Source organism: Cetorhinus maximus, chromosome 14 (assembly GCF_964194155.1).
Source record: "Cetorhinus maximus chromosome 14, sCetMax3.hap1.1, whole genome shotgun sequence".
Taxonomy (NCBI): Eukaryota; Metazoa; Chordata; class Chondrichthyes; order Lamniformes; family Cetorhinidae; genus Cetorhinus; species Cetorhinus maximus.
In genome coordinates this window covers 43,283,506-43,302,603 of record NC_135892.1, presented here as the reverse complement: position 1 = coordinate 43,302,603, position 19,098 = coordinate 43,283,506, and positions in this window count along the sequence as shown.

Sequence of the window (19,098 nt, the reverse complement as noted above, 5' to 3'; positions counted from 1 at the left end):
TTCCAGAAGAATTTATAAAACAATCACGGAATGACCTGATCGTTAGCACAATGTACCAAAACATGTACTTTGCTTATCTATCCTGAAGTTTCACTGCCGTGCCTAGCATTCCGCATAGCTTGACCTCTGGGTCAAGATGTCAGTTTATTAAAGTATAACTCATAGACCATTCATCGACTTCCTGGCCTGACCAGAAGGTCATATTTATTCTAAAGTTGGGATTTTCCAATCCCACCGTGGCGGGACCCGCCGTCGGGGATGTGGTGGGCCAGCCAAAAGTCCATTGACTTTTGGCGGGAACAGACAATCCCAGCAGAGGCTGGGCTGGAAACCCCACCCTAGTTTTTTTTTAAAACTACGAACACTTATTTAAAAAAAAACATACATCTGCAACTTGGCCAAGCCTGGTTAATCCCACGATGCATCCTGATATGCCTCTTCAGTGCCCCCTTTTGGCCGTTGGCTACTAAACCCCAAGGTGACCAGCTAACGCTAAATTATCCCATGCTCCTCACCCCATCTCCACTGGCCAGGCAGGTGGTTAGATTCACACGGCCATATTTTCTAAGCTAGATCTAGTATACTCTGTTTCTCCCCAGACTTGCGGAGTGCTTTGGTTACTATTTTAATAATGGTTTAGTTCCGGCGTTGCTGGCACCAAGTACCACATTCGACCTTAAGTCCAATTGCAATTAGCAGTTGTACTGCCACCAGTATGAGAGGTAATTCTGATCCAAGGATGAATATCCACCCTAATACCCCAATCCCAAATTTCTTGCCACCACGATACATAATTTTCCAATTACTTAATTTCCTGTTGAATCCTGTGATACTGCTTCATTGCTGCCCTGGCCTCTTTCTGTGACTCCAGTAGATGTTCCCGCAGCTTTGGGATTCGCTTCCCCTTGGGAAACAGGTATCTCAGTAAGTCCTCCTTTAAATCGTCAGTTATGTTCACCTGTTCCTTACGAGGAGGCCAGATGTGGGTTATTGCTGAATGTCTGATTGTTGCTGGGGCCCAGGGTCTGGAAGCAGAAACTTGATGGGATCACTGGACTGTGGATGTTACCGTACTGGTATTGAAGCTCATTGGTAGTCACGCAGTGTTCCCCTTCCCCATGGTGTGCCACTTGCATTGGTTCATGGTGGGCACTAGAAATTATAAGGGTACATTTTAGGGTGCTGTTAAAACCACATGTAGACCTCAGCCCCATCCCTATGGAATGTGGGCAGACAACATTATTCCCTTTGTTCCTACAACCAACCAACAAGATCCCCGCACTCTTTTGGGTTGCATATTTAGATACGGGGTAGTGCTTCAGCCAATTGCCATCCCTTATGATCCCAATATTTTCTACCTCAGAGGGATTTGGATCCCCTTCCTGTAAATTAGGTAAGACCAGGACCATTCCTACTAGTCGTGTGTGTGGTGACAGTGTTTGGATGTCAGGTATGCTCTTATCAGTCCTCTCAGGGTGCAAAAGCAGCGATTTCCACATTTGGATGTCCAGGTCTGTAATGTGTCATCTGTGATAACAGTCTGGCACATTTCCACTGTGGGTTTGGGCCAGATTGTATTGGACTTCTCCCACCAACCATGTGCCATGGGCTGTGCACACACAGTCCCTGCCTGCGCATGTGGAGGCCTGATGTAGGAATGCTGAGCCCTGGTTAATGGCGTGGGCATGGTCTTCTAGAACCTGCATGGATCCTAATAAGATTCTAGCCAGGCTTTCTCCTGTCTTCTGTCCCTGCTGTCTTTCCAATTCATCGGCTCTTAACATAAGCTCCCCCAGTGTGGAGGTCAGGTGATTATTCCCCGCCACTTGATGCAACGTCTGAGAGAGTCAGGCCTCTCTCTTTTTCTTTGTTCCCTTTACTCAGGAGATTCCAAGGGTCCTTCTCATGGCGCCGTTGTTCCACTCTCAAGTGCCGTGTGATATATCTTAGGCAGATTCATTTGTTAACAGTGATGTTTAAGCACTCCTGATCACTATTGGTATCGCTCAAGCTCTTGTAGAACAGGCCTGACTGGGTGCCTTGGTCAACAATCTTGGCTCCTTCAATGATAAGGCTAACCGTGATCGTCAAACATGTTACCAATATTATGGTATTTGTGACCCTGTAAGAGAACATAATAGACGCCGGTCATCACCGGTTAGTCCTTATTATTCTTTGTGTTCCATGTTTCTTAATCTGTGTCCAGTATTTCCACCATGTCCATGCATGAGCACGTATCGCTGGTCATCAGGGCCTTGCAAGGTCCTTGCCAATGGGGTGCTAAGCCTGGTTTGCAGGCAGGGCCCTGACCATTACTTGATCCCCTACTTCTGGCAATCTTTCCTTTCCTCCTGCCTCATCCATTTCCATATCCCTGAAAATCTGCTGGTCCTTAACCTCCTGTCTCAGATCATGCAATTGTTTACACAGCTCTTTGATGAATCGTTTAACCCTTTCCTGAGCTATCCTTACATCCTCACTGCCTGTACAAGTGCCCTCGGGCAGTCCCATGGCTCATCCGGTCATTAGTTCGAATGGGATTAGTCCGGTCACTCAGGAGTAGCCCGCTGTCTTATCAGGATACTGGGGAGCAGATCGGCCCAGGCCTTGCCAGTTTCAACACTAGCCTTGGAGAGTGAAGCTTTGAGGGTCCTATTCATTCTTTCCACCATACCCGAGCTCTGTGGATGGTATGGTATGGTATACGGAACTTTTGCTTAACTCCCAACAGGGCACATGCCTGTTTAATTATTTTACCTGTAAAATGCGTTCAAGTCGGAGTCGGAATTGGAGTCTATCTGCAGGGCTATTCCCCACCAAGGTATAATCTCTTCAGTGAAAATTCTCACTACAGTATTAGCGGAACAATCACTAATGCTTCTGCCCATTGGGTGAGCTGGTCTATTACAACTAAGCAGAACGTCTTGCCTTGGCTGGCGGGGCAATGGTCCGGTAAAGTCTATCCCTTGGCAGCAATACTGCTTCCCACATAGCTCTCCAGCTGTCTGAGGCTGTCTTTAATCTACCAGTGTTTAACAGTTCCACTAATGTAAGTTAACTTACCCAGTCATCACAATGGGCTCGCTAACCTTTAGACCAGGTAGCACAATCGATGCAGCTACACACCAGGATATCCCTGTAATGACAGGGATTGCTTTGTGGAGATTTTTTTTTAAAATGTTTGATCTGTTTTGAAAAGTTCAAATTGGATTGCTGCCAAACTTCAAGACTCCAGTCTTATCTTTATATTTGAGAACAAACTGGCCTTCACAGTTCTATACTAGCACAGTTTGAATTATTTTTAAACAGAAACTCACAGCAGTTTAAATTAATGTCATTTGGTTCTAAAATTTTTAGCTTATAGGCAGTGTATTTTCTTTCAGCATGTTCATAGGCACCTTCCCCATTTTTTGAGTCGCGTCTACAGCCGCTGACCAATTGGATCAGGCATTTCCCAATCCTTAGATAAAAGCAAAAAACTGCGGATGCTGGAAATCCAAAACAAAAACAAAAATACCTGGAAAAACTCAGCAGGTCTGGCAGCATCTGCGGAGAGGAACACAGTTAACGTTTCGAGTCCGAATGACCCTTCAACAGAACTAAGTAAAAATAGAAGAGAGGTGAAATATAAGCTGGTTTAAGGCCGGCGGGGGGTGGACAAGTAGAGCTGGATAGAGAGCCAGTGATCTCCACCTATCAGTTGACCCTCTATCCAGCTCTACTTGTCCCACCCCCCGCCCCCCTTAAACCAGCTTATATTTCACCTCTCTTCTATTTTTACTTAGTTCTGTTGAAGGGTCATTAGGACTCGAAACATTAACTGTGTCCCTCTCCGCAGATGCTGCCAGACCTGCTGAGTTTTTCCAGGTATTTTTGTTTTTATTTTCCAATCCTTCCTTGACCAGTCTCTTGAATCGGTTATATCCACCTGCTTCCATTAGGCCCCCGGGTGTTCATCCACCTGCCACTGGTAACTAAATTATTTATTTGGAGTCAAATCTGGTGGGTACTTTAGAGTTTACTAGGAGTGGAGTGAGTGGATATTGATTATTTCCTCCAACTTGCTCCAGAATCAGTATTTGCAGGTTTTGTCTAGGGATAGGTAGGTCCCTAGTCAGCATTTGTCTCTTGTCCGGGGTGAAAGGGACATACTTTACTGTCATTAGGGTGTTCTCCTGACCGTCCTGCTGGTGCTCGTGTACAATGAGGACCATGGCCACTGGCCCTTTTGTCTCTGTCTCAGGCAAAGCTGAGGGAGCCAGGGCATTATACTCCAGTGGCTGCTCCCAGTCCCAGCCATCATCCTGGCTGTCACATTCTGGAGCCTGTTTTTTCACTCCTCCCCAGTCACAGTCCTGGCGCAGTCACGGTCCTGTATCTCACTTGTTTTATATTGCTTTTTCTCAATCTGATTTTTTACACGTTTATTGAGTCCTAAGTAGCTACTGATAATGATAATCATACATTACTTTGAGTACCCCACTATCCCTTCAGTTTAGCCGGGGTTGGGGGGGTTGGGGGCTGTGGGGGATCCTCCACATCCCATCCTTTCCTTGTCATTTTCTCTATTATTTTCTTATTTTATCTGTTAAAAATGTAGTTATTGGCCCTTCCGGTCCCCATTCGTTCTCATCTAGTCTGGATATGCTATACAGTACCTTGCCTCCGGCCTGCACAATGGCAGTTCTGACCTGCCTGGCCTGGTGTGGCTCTACCTGTCCTGTCGCCTATGAACAGTTCTGAGCTGTCTACTGGCAGCTTGCAGCTAACTGCACACTTCCTGCTTCCTGACCTTCAGCCGACTCTCAGGTTCGCATCTCCGTGAACTGCGTCACACAACCGCTGGGCTTACACACTATCTACGGCTGGTAAAGCAAAAGTACTCACCCAACTGGTGCTTCCAACTGATCGGTTCCTCAGTTGGTGGAGACCCTGCTCACAGCGCCAATGGCTGTGGAGTATCTAAAAGACACTCGACACAGAGTTGACCATAGATTCAGCAGTACTTCTTTATTTGGTACAAGTGTACGCACATGGGAAATGCTCTTTCAGAATGCTCTAAAAGGCAATTCAAAGTTACACAGTTTCTGTCGGTTACATATGCCATCTTTTGGGGTAACTCATCATTAACTCACAATGTTCCTTTCTTGTATGTCAAATTGTTACATCCTTAATTACAATTGAGTTTGCAACATAAACAAGGAATGACCTGTTCACCACCTCTGCAGTTCCGGAGGAAGTTGTAAAACAATCACAGATTGACCTGACCGTAAACACAAATGATGTTCCAAAACAGGTTACCTTGCTTATCTATCCTGACTTTTCACTGCAGTGCCTAGCATTCTGCATATCTTGACCCGGAGGTCAAGATGTCAGTTTATTACAGTATAACTCATAGACCATTTATCAACTTCCTGGCCTGACCAGAAGATCATATTCATTCTGTTTTTCTTTACTGCAAACACTTTTAAAACTTATATCCACAACTCGGCCAAGCCTGCTTAATCCCATGATGCATCCTGATATGCCTCTTCACCTGACACTCACTTTCCAAAGCGGAGATCTTTGGGTGTGCTCTCATGGTGGACAAAGGAAGTGCTACAAAGACACTCTGAGGGCTTCACTTAGGAGTTTTGATATCAACTTCGAGTCCAGGGAGAAGTTTTCCCAGGATCACTGCACCTGTTGCAACCAAATTAAAAAAATGTGGCCTCCTTCGAAAGAAAGCATACATCAGAGGCAGAGAGAGAACGCATGGAGAGGAAATCCTGAGCTAGCAACTTGTCCAAATTCGTCATCTACAGTATCCTGTCTTATTTGTAACAGAGCCTTCCAGGCATGGATTGGCCTCAGCAGTCATTTACATATCCATTGGAATCCTACCAAATACCCTTCATGATGAATATGTCTTAAAACACAAAATGCTGGAGAAACTCAACAGGTCTGGCAGCATCTATAGAGAGTCCATATGGAAGAGTCAGACGGACGCAAAAGGTTAACTCGGTTTCTCCCTCCACAGATGCTGCCAGACCTCTGTTGAGATTTTCATGCATTTTCTGTTTTTATTTTAGCGTTCCAGCATCCGCAGTATTTTGCTTTTATGAATATGGTCATCCTTGCCTTGAAGGACAAACAAATACACACATAATAAAACTGTAATCCTCAAACTTTAGTGATGTTTGGCATAATAACCTGGAACAATTTGTTAAAATTGGTTCCTGGAATAGCTAAAGCAGCCTACAACCAAATGCAAGGACTGCATGGGAATTGCTCAGGGAGTTTCAACTTCCAATGGGCTATTACCTGGTGTCTGGGACCCTCCAAAACTTAGCAGAATAGTTACCCAGGAAAAGTTAGAATGATCAAAACCAACACCAACTCCTGGGTAACTATAGTACTGACACTCCCAACCCCCCCCACTGGACCCCTGACTACCGCCCTGACCCCCTAACCACTCCTTCCATCCCCCTACTAACATCCTGACCACCCTCGACCATCATCCTAACCCCAGCCACCCCTTAACTACCTGACTACCCCCCCTCAAACTCTGACGCTGACCCCCCAACTACTTCCCACCCCTACCTGACTGCTCCCCACCTCCCGACCAACCCCAGCCCACTGGCCCTCCCAATTACCACCCCCAACTAGCCTCCCAACGCACCCCCCCAATGATCCCCCCCAACCCCTGACCCCCCCCTTATTACCCAACTACCATCCCATCTTCCAGCCACCCCGACATCCCCAACCACCCAACTACCCCCCATCTCCCCAACTACCCCCGCTCCCTGACCATCACCCAATTACCACCCCATTATCTGACACCCCGTCCCCTCTGCCCACTGACACCCCTTGACCCCCCCTCAACTATGATTCCCCCCACCTCTGACCACCTGACCCCCACAAGCCACACCCCCATCCACTAATCTTACACAATTACCTTCTTTCCTAGCTTGTTAAAGTGGCTGGGATATTTAAATTTACCATGGGGTGTGATTTTGTCTCTCCTAATGCTCCTACACTACACTGAAGGACTCCAGGAGCAGCTACACTCCACATTTCTCAGCAAGCCTGGGTCAGAAGTCCCAGCGAGAAATGTGGAGCTCCATTCCAAAGTAAGAAAATAGCAGCGGAGCGGCAATCTGACAGTGATTGCCACTCCACAGAAGATTCGGCTAATATTCCTGCAGAAGTTTAAGTTGCATGCTGCACTTATTTTGTTAGACTCTCAAATAGTTGTTGCAGTTGGACAAATAAAATGGAATCTTCTGTGCAGCAACTCTTTACTTTGGATTTAGGTAATTGTCTATGGTCATTTATCCACAAATGAAAAGGAGCCTTAAACTTAAGCACAAATTTGACCTAGTGGAATTAATATTTTGAAGTATCACAATACTGACCAAAACAAATAAAGCAGGAGATTTTAAGACTCACAGGAACAATGGGCTAAAAATTGGTTTCCTCCACTTTTTGGGTTTAGGATCATAAATTATGACCTGCCTGAGCCAGTTCTGGTGGAGGCAGACAGCACAAAGTTGGTGCTGTCATCTCATTTACCTGAAATTAGTTCCCACACTGCTGGCTGCCGCGGAATTGTGTTCATAATATGTGGGAGAACTACCTTTCAGTTCTTGGGATGCATACCAAGATACTGGGTGCATTGGCTGGCCTGCCCGATGGCCTTCTGGCACTGACAAGGAGCATGGGGATTTCCAGCTCCAACTTGGCAGAGTATCACACAGAGCTTGCCCTCTCTGCAGCCTCTGCTTCATCTCCCGGTTGTGTTGCAGCCCCAGAGGCTCTGCAACTGCAGCACCCATAGCTGTTGCAGGCCTTTGTGTGGATAGATCACTAAGTTCTCGGTCCTCCTGGTGATGATGCAGCAACATCCCTGCCAAGTCCAGAAACTCACCAAAGCACTTCCAAAAACATTCTACAGTACTTCCAGAGACTTTGCAATAGCATAAGTTATTCCAAGTTACTTTCCCTGCAAGTTGAATACCTGGCCCTCAAAATAATGCTCCTGCAGGGCCCATCTTGCAGCTGAATGCTTGATCTTTGTTCAGTGATGTACAAACTTGTTAAATGGACTTGCATGGTCCAAATTAGGGCAACATGCATCACATCAACCGGTTGAACAGTGTCATGTTAGAACAGTAGTGGTTTGGGTGCATCCAGTCCACGTGTGTGCCATTCTGAAGAGGTTATGCTGCGTAGGTTCTGCCAGAAGCAGCTGGAAACACAGTAGACACCTCTAGAAGGACAATTGGTTTCCATTGCGCCAATCCAATGGCGCTATGGACATGGATTTCACGCCCAATATCTCTTACAGCAGCAGGAAAGGGCAACGATTGAAGGTAGAAGTAGTAGATTTACCACAGCAGACTCAGACGCTTGAATAAATTGCAGGATTAATGCTTAATGAGAGAGTGATGGCAAAGAAATATCTCAGAGTACATTGTACCTGTAGCATCGATCCAATTGTTCTATGCTACTGTTTATACTCCACGCTGCACTCTAACCACTGGGCTAGTAATCCAGAGGTTAGAGTAATAATCCAGAGAAGATGGGTTGGATTTTATGGCCACAGATTGGCAGCTGAACCTCCCTTCCATAAAATTGGGCGTCATGACATTGGTTCAGAAACCTGATGTCATGAGGCCTGCCTGCAATAATACAGAAGGTGAGCAGAACACGAAAATCGGAAGCCTGCCCACATTCCAAAAATAGCAATTATCTGATTGGTAAGGCAATTAAAGTGCTGGTCAACTGAAATTTTACATGGCGCGTGACATTTTCCAGGCTGGGCATGGGCCAAACTGGGGGATTGAATCTCAGCAGGTAAGCATGGGCAGCATACAAGGGATGAAGAGGGATTCACTCAGAGAAGGAAGGCAGCAGCTAAGCCTGTGCGAGAGGTGAGGAGCTTTTGATTTTGAATCCTGGAGCAACTTCCTAACATGATACATTGCAAAGGAGGCTCTAGAATGGAGTTAAAGTTCAGGGGACTGGAACCACGGAGGAACCTTAAAAGGGAAGGAAGGAAGCTAGGAAGTCAGAGTTCACCGTCCCCTTGTCCAGTGACAGATACACCCTTAAGGAGCTTAAGGGGCTGTTAATTGGTGGTCAGCTGCTTCATCGTTCCCTCCACCCTGCAGGTCCTTTGCAAATTGCAAACTGTCTCAGAGGCAGCAGGATCTTGTTTTCAGATCGCACTTGCATTTGTTCCCACCCCCACTAGTAATTGAAAATCCAGCCCATTGTCTCTAGCATTCTGCAAACAGGTTGAAACCAATTACAGATGTCTTACACAACCTATCCATACCAGTTTCTCCTGCCATCCTATAAAAAGTAAAGAAACAAGCAGCTATTTACATAGTCCCTCTGTTCTAACATCGTCCATTGGAAAGTACACCAACAATAGCCTTTATTACAAAGACAATGCAGATAGGGCAGGCAGCATGCCAGACCTCTGCCTGCTTGCCTTCATCAATCTCTACCTCTGCTAATTCTACATCAGCAGAACCTTGTGCTTCACTGTATGTTCCCTCACCCACATCAACATATATTTGGTATGAGGAGTATTTATTTGCACAAGTGTTTGCTTCAAGTGTGATGATTTGTGCACTAACTGTTGCTCTCCCTGAATGTTATTGCAAACCACCCATGCCTTCTTTTGCGAAGGAAACACATGAAACCAAGCATTGGCTCACAATCAGTGAATAAGGTGTAAATATCATGGCGTAAATCATAGAATACTGTATATGATTAATATGATGCTTTACAGTACTTCAATCTCATCAGGTGTAGTATAAACGCTTGGCATAGAAAGGATTAACGTGAGACTGGGTACAGTACTGCCCACACTGTGATGTAAAGGAACACATGATCCAAGCCTAGAGGGCAATCTTGTACTGAACAGAGATGTGTATATAAGCAAGCATGGAGACAGCTCCTAGCTTAGGCCTTATATTGTATTTATGTATTTGGCTACAATTAGTTAATAAACACTTACTGTTAAACTATACAAGGCTCAGAACCTCTCTGAGACCTGCCAAATTACACACCTTACAACAGCAGGCTGAACACTTTTAACAGCATCCAAGCTATTAATTGTGCAAGTTTCTATTTATTGAGATTAGTGTTTCTCAAGGGTTAAGGGTTAATTGCCATTCTTAATCCTTGCTGTCCTATCATATACACTTTTCACCTTAAAACATAAGAAATACAAGGACTGAGACATGAACTACACACATCTTTCAACATGGTGGCAGTGAAGGATGGACCCTGAAATCCTAAAAGCATGGAAAAGTAATTCTGACCTTATGAAAAACACCAGAAGCGAAGGTGCAGGAGGAGATTGCCAGGGTAAAGCTCTAAAGCAGGATTGGAAGCAGAAGGCAGAAATAAAACTCCACGCTGCAGCAGAAAACCCCATTGAATCCTGCAGAAGTCCAGTTTCAACACCTAAATAATGTAGAGTCAGAAGACCCAGCTGGGGTGAGCTAAAACAAAACTTAATTTCCTGACCAGAAAGAGTTTTAAAAAGCTTTTTAAGTGAGCAGCAGTCAAAACTGTTGTTTTAAAATGAACCACAAACAGCCCGAGCCCCGAGTCTGCACCTGACCACATAGCGGCTGAGCTCTCTCTGATCAATAAAATATATAATTAAATAAACAAATAATCAGCAGTTAAAAAACTCAGAAAAAGCCGGGAATCAATGGTTTCATGACCCGAAAATACTTAGATACTGCGAGGAAGACTCAAAAAAGATCGATCCAGAGAGTCACTGCTAAAAATTTTAAAACACAGAAATCGCGACCACCATTATTGCAGGAGCCTGTCAAAACCGACAAGTGCAGGAAACCTCATTGAGAAGAAGCGTACAGCAGCGCTACCTTGGATTTCCTAACAACATTTAAAGCCAAAAGCACTTTTAATTTTAAATGACCATGGTTCAAAAACCTAACTTACCAGCTGAGTTTGGACTCATGCCAGGGCCAAACCTAACGCAGAATTGGGAGAATTTTTGTTTAATTACCGGAGTACATCAGGTCTAAGCAGGAAATCAGAAGGAGTCCAGGTATAGTCGTTTTGGGAACTTGCTGATGAACTAATCCTAATGCAGTGCATTAATGAATCCTCAACCAGCTTTAATGAAATATTAAAAGCCTTTGACAAATGCTTTAACCTTCAAATTATGGAATGCACAGAGTTTAAAAAGAGAAATAGGAAACCGCCATTAAAAGGTATGAAAATGGAAAAGAAAATTCCCAAGCAAACCACATGATGGTGTTAGAGAGGCAGAGGACATTCCAGAAGTCTTAAAAATAAATCTTTTTGAAAATCCTGTTAAGAAACTGAAATTCTTATCTTAGTTTGAAGTTCAGAGGCTGGGAACCTTGGGCCTCCTGCACAAGCACTGGCTGTGAAATGGCTACACATGTGCAGTTCGATGGCTTAGCATTCTTTTAGCTGAGGACCAGCCTCCCACCCCTGCGCAGAGAAGAGAGGGAGGAACGGTGCGAAAATGCAGGTCGGATGACCTGAATGGGAACGCCATCATAGTGAGTGCGCCCAGGGAGCAGGACACAGGAGCGGGGACAGGGTGAAGGTCCCAAAAGGCAATTCCAGGCAAAGGATAAAAGCCAGAGGACAGAAATAGGTTCCTTAATTGAAGTTAAAGAAAGCAGCAGAGTAATAGGCTCAGACTTCAAGAATGAGATACAGGGAGCAGACTTTAAGCAAACTGGGCACGAGAGGAGCCTGAAGACCCAAGAAGGTAGCCGAAGGTTGGTGATTCTGTGCTGCGGGCGATTGGGGCATAGGTACCCCTTGGAGCAGTGGTGTTCTGCTTGGCACAGCCGTAGATCTGAGATTGTGTATGGAAGTTGAAGCTTGAGTGTACTCGAAGATCCAAGGGGAAAGAATCTTGGAAGATGAGATTGAAACCCTGTGAGGTGGGTCGTTGTTGAAGAGAATTCCAAGGTGAGATCAACAAATGTGGAAATTGGAAACCCTCAGGAGAAAGACAAAGTTTCAGTGAGATTGGTTGGTTCACAATGTGACAAATGCCTGGGTGGATTGTTGAGAAATCCATGGAATCGGGTTTGGTCACATCTGTCATCTATTGTATAGTGTGGTGCATCTGACCACAGTTCGCCTGTTAATTTGTATGTACCTCATACTTGCCCTGAATATTAGAGCATGAGATAGATATTGTAAATTGTTTTATCTTTCTAAACTTGTATAGTAAAGTTCATTTTTATTTGTTCAAAACCCGTGGAATCTTGTGGTTTTATTCACTTAGTAAGTGTCTGGAATCTCAAACTTTATCGACTTTAAACAAAACATTATTGGTCCCTAACCGGATCTCCCCTCACTTCCCAGGGTCTGGTCAAGGATCATAGCAATCCTGATACATTACCTGAACTGCAACAGCAGGTGGCAGTGCTGAGCCACCTGACTATGATTGAAGGCAAAAGGATAGAGTGTTCCAAACAGCAAGTGCAAAAAGAGAAGGATAGAAGCAAGATCGGAAAATGTAGATTTGGAGCTAAAGACCACGAAATGAGAAGGAGAAACACCAGCTACCTCAAATTTACTGACAACCATTGAGTCATTAAAAAATAAAATAGATCAAATCTAAGCTCTGAAGTCCTGCCACATCCAGTCGTGAATGGTGGTGGACAATTAAACAACTCACTGGAGGAGGAGGCTCCACAAATAGCCCCATCCTCAATGATGGAGGAGCCCAGCATATCAGTGCAAAAGAAAAGGCTGAAGCATTCGCAACAATCTTCAGCCAGAAGTGCCAAGTGGATGATCTATCTTGGCCTCCTCCGGAGGTCCCCAGCATCACAGATGCCAGTCTTAAGCCAATTCAATTCACTCCACATGATATCAAGAAACAACTGAAGGCACTGGAAACCGCAACGGCTATGGGCCCTGACAACATTCCGGCAATAGTACTGAAGACTTGTGCTCCAGAACTTGCTGTGCCCCTAGCCAAGCTGTTTCAGTACAGCTACAACACTGGAATTTACCCGGCTATGTGAAAAATTGCCCAGATATGTCCTGTACACAAAAAGCAGGACAAATACAACCCAGCCAATTACCGCCCCATCAGTCTACTCTCCATCATCAGTAAAATAATGGAAGGGGTCATCAACAGTGCTACCAAGCAGCACTTGCTTAGCAATAACCAGCTCAATGATGCCCAGTTTGGATTCCGCCAGGGCCACTCAGCTCCTGACCTCATTACAGCCTTGGTTCAAACATGAACAAAAGAGCTGAACTCCTGAGGTGAGGTGAGAGTGACTGCCCTTGACATCAAGGCAGCATTTGACCGAGTGTGGCATCAAAGAGCCCTAGCAAAGCAGGAGTCAATGGGGATCAGGGGGAAAACTCTCCACTGGGTGCAGTCATACCTAGCACAAAGGAAGATGGTTGTGGTTGTTGGAGGTCAGTCATCTCAGCTCCAGGACATCACTGCAAGAGTTCCTCAGGGTAGTGTCCTTGGCCCAACCACCTTCAGCTGCTTCATCAATGACCTTCCTTCCATCATAAGGTCAGAAGTGGGGATGTTCGCTGATGAATGCACAATGTTCAGCACCATTCGTGACTCCTCAGATACTGAAGCAGTCCATGTCCAAATGCAGCAAGACCTGGACAATTTCCCAGCTTGGGCTGACAAGTGGCAAGTAACATTCACGCCACACAAGTGTCAGACAATGACCATCTCCAACAAGAGAGAATCCAGCCATCGCCCCTTGATGTTCAATAGCATTACCATCACTGAATCCCCCATTATCAACATCCTGGGGGTTACCATTGACCAGAAACTGAACTGGACTATCCATATAAATACTGTGGCTACAAAAGCAGGTCAGAGGCTAGGAATCGTGCGACAAGTAACTCACCTCCTGACTCCTCAAAGCCTGTCCACCATCTACACCACACAAGTCAGGAGTGTGATGGAATACTCCCCACTTGCCTGGATGAGTGCAGCTCCAACAACACTCAAGAAGCTGGACACCATCCAGGACAAAGCAGTCCGCTTGATTGTTTGTGAATGTGGTGCCATTCACTCTCTCCACCACCAACGCACAGTAGCAGCAATGTGTGCCATTTACAAGATACACTGCAGGAATTCACTAAGGCTCCTTAGACAGCACCTTTCATACTCACAACCACTCCTATCTAGAAGGACAAGGGCAGCAGATAGATGGGAACACCACCAACTGGAAATTCCCCTCCAAGTCACTCACCATCCTGACTTGGAAATATATCGCTGTTCCTTCACTGTCGCTGGGTCAAAATCCTGGAACTCCCTCCCTAACAGCACTGTGGGTGTACCTACAGCATATGGGCTGCAGCGGTTCAGGAAGGCAGCTCGCTGCCACTTTCTCAAGGGCAACTCTGGATGGGCAATAAATGCTGGCCCAGCCAGCGAAGCCCACATCCTGTAAATAAATTTAAAAAAACAAGAACCCAGAATGGCAAGAGAAAGTAGAAGCTCTCACAAAAAAGCGTGAAGAATCTCAGAAACAATTGGCAGAAGTGCTTACAGAATGTGAGCTTAAAGGAAAATGCAGAGGAACTATGCTCTGCTAAGAAAAAAACTGATCAATGTAAAGAACCAACTATCGCGTGTGAAAGATGAGTTTGATAAGGGAAAACAAGGGGAGATTGAATACAACATAAGAGGAGACACAGTCGAGGGATTGAAAACGTTACACCAGGAGGGTCAAGGATGTCACAGAGCGGCTGCAGGACATTCTTTTAGAGGAGGGTGAGCAGCCAGATGTCGTGGTCCACATTGGAACCAATGACATAGGTAGGAAAAGGGATGACTTCCTGAAAGTATATTTTAGGGAGTTAGGATGGGAACTAAAAAGATGGATCTCAAGAGCAGTAATCTCAGGATTACTCCCAGTACCCAGTATAAGATTAGGAAGATTGAACAGTTCAACAAATGGCTGGAGAAATGGAGCAGGAGGGAGGGCGTTAGATTTCTGAGGTATTGGGACTGGTTCTGGGGCAAGTGGGACCTGTACAAGAAGGACGGTTTACACCTTAAAAGGACATGTGAATAATGTCCTCCTGGGAAAGTTTGCTCGTGCTGTTGGGGAGGGTTTAAACTAGATTGGCAGGGGGATGGGAACCCGAGGTTTCAGAGAGGAGAGGAGAAAAACTGGCAGAGGGAAGTGTCAACCAATAACACAGACATAGAGAGTAGTATCAAGGTAGATAGAATACTTGGAGAGTTTGATACTTGAGCTTGATTTTTACCCTCAGTGGGCGTGAGCGATTGGCGGGCCTGGGTCCAGTCAGGAAACAGACCCCCGACGCGATCGGCCCACCATCGCGATTTCATGTTGGCTGACCAATTAAGGCCTGCCCAGCGTGAAACACATCTTCCCAATGGTCGGGTGGGGCTGGGCAGGGGCTGCAGCCTGTTAGTGCTGGGCCCAATGGCGACCCAGCGGGTGGTTGAAAAACGGCACAGGCAAGCTCCTTGAAGGCTGCCAGGGAAGAACATATCTTCCGTATTCTGGAGACCGAAGCAGCCAGGCAGGAGGGCAGGTCGGGTGGGCAGTCATCCCCCTGGTTTTCGGACAAGTGCCTCGTGGTCCTCCTAAAGGAGGTGGCTGCCAGGAGGGACACCTTCATCCCCAGAGATGGAAGGAGGCAGCCACCACACCAGACTAAAAAAGTTTGGGAGGAGGTGGCAGCCCGGGTCAGCAGCCACGATGTTGTGGAGTGCTCAAGAGTGCAGTGCCACAAAAGGTTCAATGACCTGCTGCACTTGGGAAGGGTGAGTGCCGTGTTGGTATGGTGTTGAAGTGTTAATGTCTGGCCATCCCCCAGTGGAGCTCAGGTGTGTTAGATTCTGAGTGTCAACTGTCAATGACACTGGAGCTGGCCAAGGGGGTGAGTCCTGGCTGTTTGGACTGAGTGCCTTGCGGCTCAAGGGCCACGACTCAGATGTGCCCTGCAAGGTGTTCCTCAGATGGGGTTGGCCAGGCTGCAATGGTGCTGCAGGTAGCGAGTGAACTAATCAATGCTCCACTGTCCTTTCAGGAGAAGATGAGCCATAATAACATTAAGAGGTTGCAGACAGTGGAGATCCCCCAAACCTCCTAATCCTGAGCAGATTCGAGCAGGATGCCTTGGAGCTGGAGAGGTGCCACCTCGGTCAACCGGTTGTGGAAAGGCTGGGGTGCCAGACGAAGGTAAGAGTGCAGTGCACAGAAATGAGAGTTTCGGATGGTGCAAACACTCTTGTGTAGTCTCTTCATGGATGGGAGCCTCAAAACTGGAGTCCCCATTGACCATTGAAAGATGATAGCACTATGATATCCATTGTCTCACCAGGGTGACTGGCATGTACAGTGACAGTGTAATGACTTAAACTAATGACATGTTGTTGTTCTCCCTTTGATTCACCAGCAGGCACTCGATCGCAGGACCCTGAAGAGCCACCCGACGCCAGCAAATCGCCGGGCTTCATCTGCACCTGCGTCACACCTGCTCTCTGAACCAGGCACCAGCTCAGGTACCAGCAACTTGGTGGGCGTTAGACCTTCGGCTAGAATGTTGGTGCACAGCGGTGAGGGCATTTCACACTCGCTTGAGGTGCAGGGGGAGGCAGAGCGTGCCCAGGGCGCGCCCAGGGCGCAGGCAGTTGTAGGACTGCTGGAGACCAGGACGATGCTGAGTTGAAGGCTGATGATGAGCCTCTGGAGTTGTCCATTAGGCAGCAGATGCTGGATGTCCAGCGGGATGTGCAGGAGGATCTGGTGGAGTGCCTTGATCTTTGTTGTGGAGGAGTCCATGCAGAGCATGAGCACTGTGCTGACCCTCATGGCCAAGCACAATGACTCCTCCATTGAGAGAGTGGTGACTCTCAGGGAGAGGCTGCTCCAGGGACAGAATCAGGGGTTCCTGGTGTTGCGCTCAGACCTGTAAGCCATCAAACAGGCAATGACCTCAGCTGGTCAGTGCCAGCATGGGAGATGGAAGAGGCACCCAGTGCCCCAGCTAGGTACCGGTCCATCATTGGCGAGCAGGGAAATCCAGGGTGGCCTCACATTGGTGCACGAGCTGCTTGTCATCATTGCGGGCTTCTTTCTGGGCACGCTGGATGACGGCAGCAGCTACTCCACCCCTCTGCCAGTGACATTGGCATTTGATGAGGCTGCGAAAGCTGGAGAGATGCCAGCCATGGCACTGGCCGTTCCCTCCCAGGCAGGGCCAACACAGGCTCCACTGGCCAAAGGGCAGCCGCCAAGGTCATCAAGGCTAACAAGACAGCAGGCCATCTCCAATGCCACTGTCAGCGAGTATGTGGTGGGGGGCGGGGAGTGGCACCAAATGGGTTCAAATGAAAGGGTCCAGGCATCGGAAGCGCATCTTCAGAAGGCCTATGGTCCTCTCTATCACCAGCCTTGAGGAGGCATGACTCGTATTGTAACGCTGCTCTGTCTCTGTTCTTGGGTGGCAGAGAGGTGTCATGAGCTACCTTTTCAATGGAGCCACCTTGTCACCCAGCAGCCATCCATCCAGTTGGGCTGGAACACTGAATAGCCTTGGCACCTGGGAATGCCTCGGGATTTGGACGTCATGGGAGCTGCCAGACTTGCAGAATCTTGGTAACTTGCACAAACTTGCAGAATCAGCATCCTGTGGTCACACACTATCTGGACGTCCATGGAGTGGAAGCCCTTCCTGTTGACGAAGGCACCCAGCCGACCCGCTGGCGCCTTGATGGCCACATGTATGCAGTTGATTGCACCCTGGATGCGGACGAACCCAGCGATTACTGCAAACCCTCTGGCTCACTCAGCCTGGCTGGCCTTGCCCATAGGGAAATGAATAAATGTCATTACCCGCCTGAACAGAGCTTCTGTTACCAGCTTGATTCCACTGTGGACAGCTGATTGGGAGACTCCACACAGATTCCCCACTGACCACTGGAAAGAGCTGGAGGCATAGAAGTTGAGGGCCACTGTGACCTTCAGAGCCACTGGCATGGGGTGTCCATCCACACAGTCGGAGCTGATCTCAGGCCCAATCATCTGGCAAATGTAGGTCACAGTCTCCCTGGAGAGGCGAAGCCTCCTTCAGCATTGCACCTTGGGACATATTGAGGTAACTGCATCGCCGCCTGTAAACTCTGGCAGCAGGATAGTGGCGTCTTCTGCGGCCCCTTCTGCCTTGGACTTCCTGCTGGCCCTGTGCCCCTTGTGACTGCGCCTCTCCTCTCACATGTCGTTCCCCTGGAAGCTGCAATGGGCCACCTGGCCTCCTCTCCCTTCTGCCCCTCTCTTCCTCCTCAGAGGAGGTGCCTCCAGCGGAGACCACAATCCCCATTACCAGGCTTACAGAAGGCTTTCTGGTACCTGGAAGGATCTACGCGGTCAAAATCCTCCAGGGGCCTTGGAGACACCTGAAGTCCTGAAATGAAGCCTAGAAATGCTAAGAATACTCCAGAATGCTAAGAAGCAACCAAACTCCTCACTACTCACACTGGCAATGCTGCTGACCCTTTTTATCCCACCCTCGGATGAGGTTTTGCAAAATGTGGGCTGCCCACCTGTCCCTTTTGCCCATGCAAATAGCGCGAAATCGCACAGACAATGTAAAATCTGGATCAATTGGCTTTTTAATGGCCTTAAGTGGCATTTTAATTGATGGCAGGCGCAGCTCCGACAGCCATGCACGCCCACAGACCTGAAGATTGCACGCGTGCAGGATGATGTCGGGACACTTGCCCAACGTCTTCTCACGCTATTTTATGCCCGATTGGGTCGGGCACGCGCCCACCCACGAGGCATAAAATTCTACCCTTGGAGAATTAGAATAGGTAATAGTAGGCAAATGGAATTATGATATTATTGCCATAAAAGAGACCTGCTCAAAGAAGGGCAGGACAGAGCATTAAATATTCCTGGGTACAAGGAGAGACAGGAAAGGAAGAAAAGTGGGGGAAGTGGCAATATTGATTTAAAGATGGCACTACAGTACTGGAGAGAGAGGATGTTCCAGAGGGGTCAAGGCTGGAATCTCTCTGGTTAGAGGTAAGAACTGAAGAAG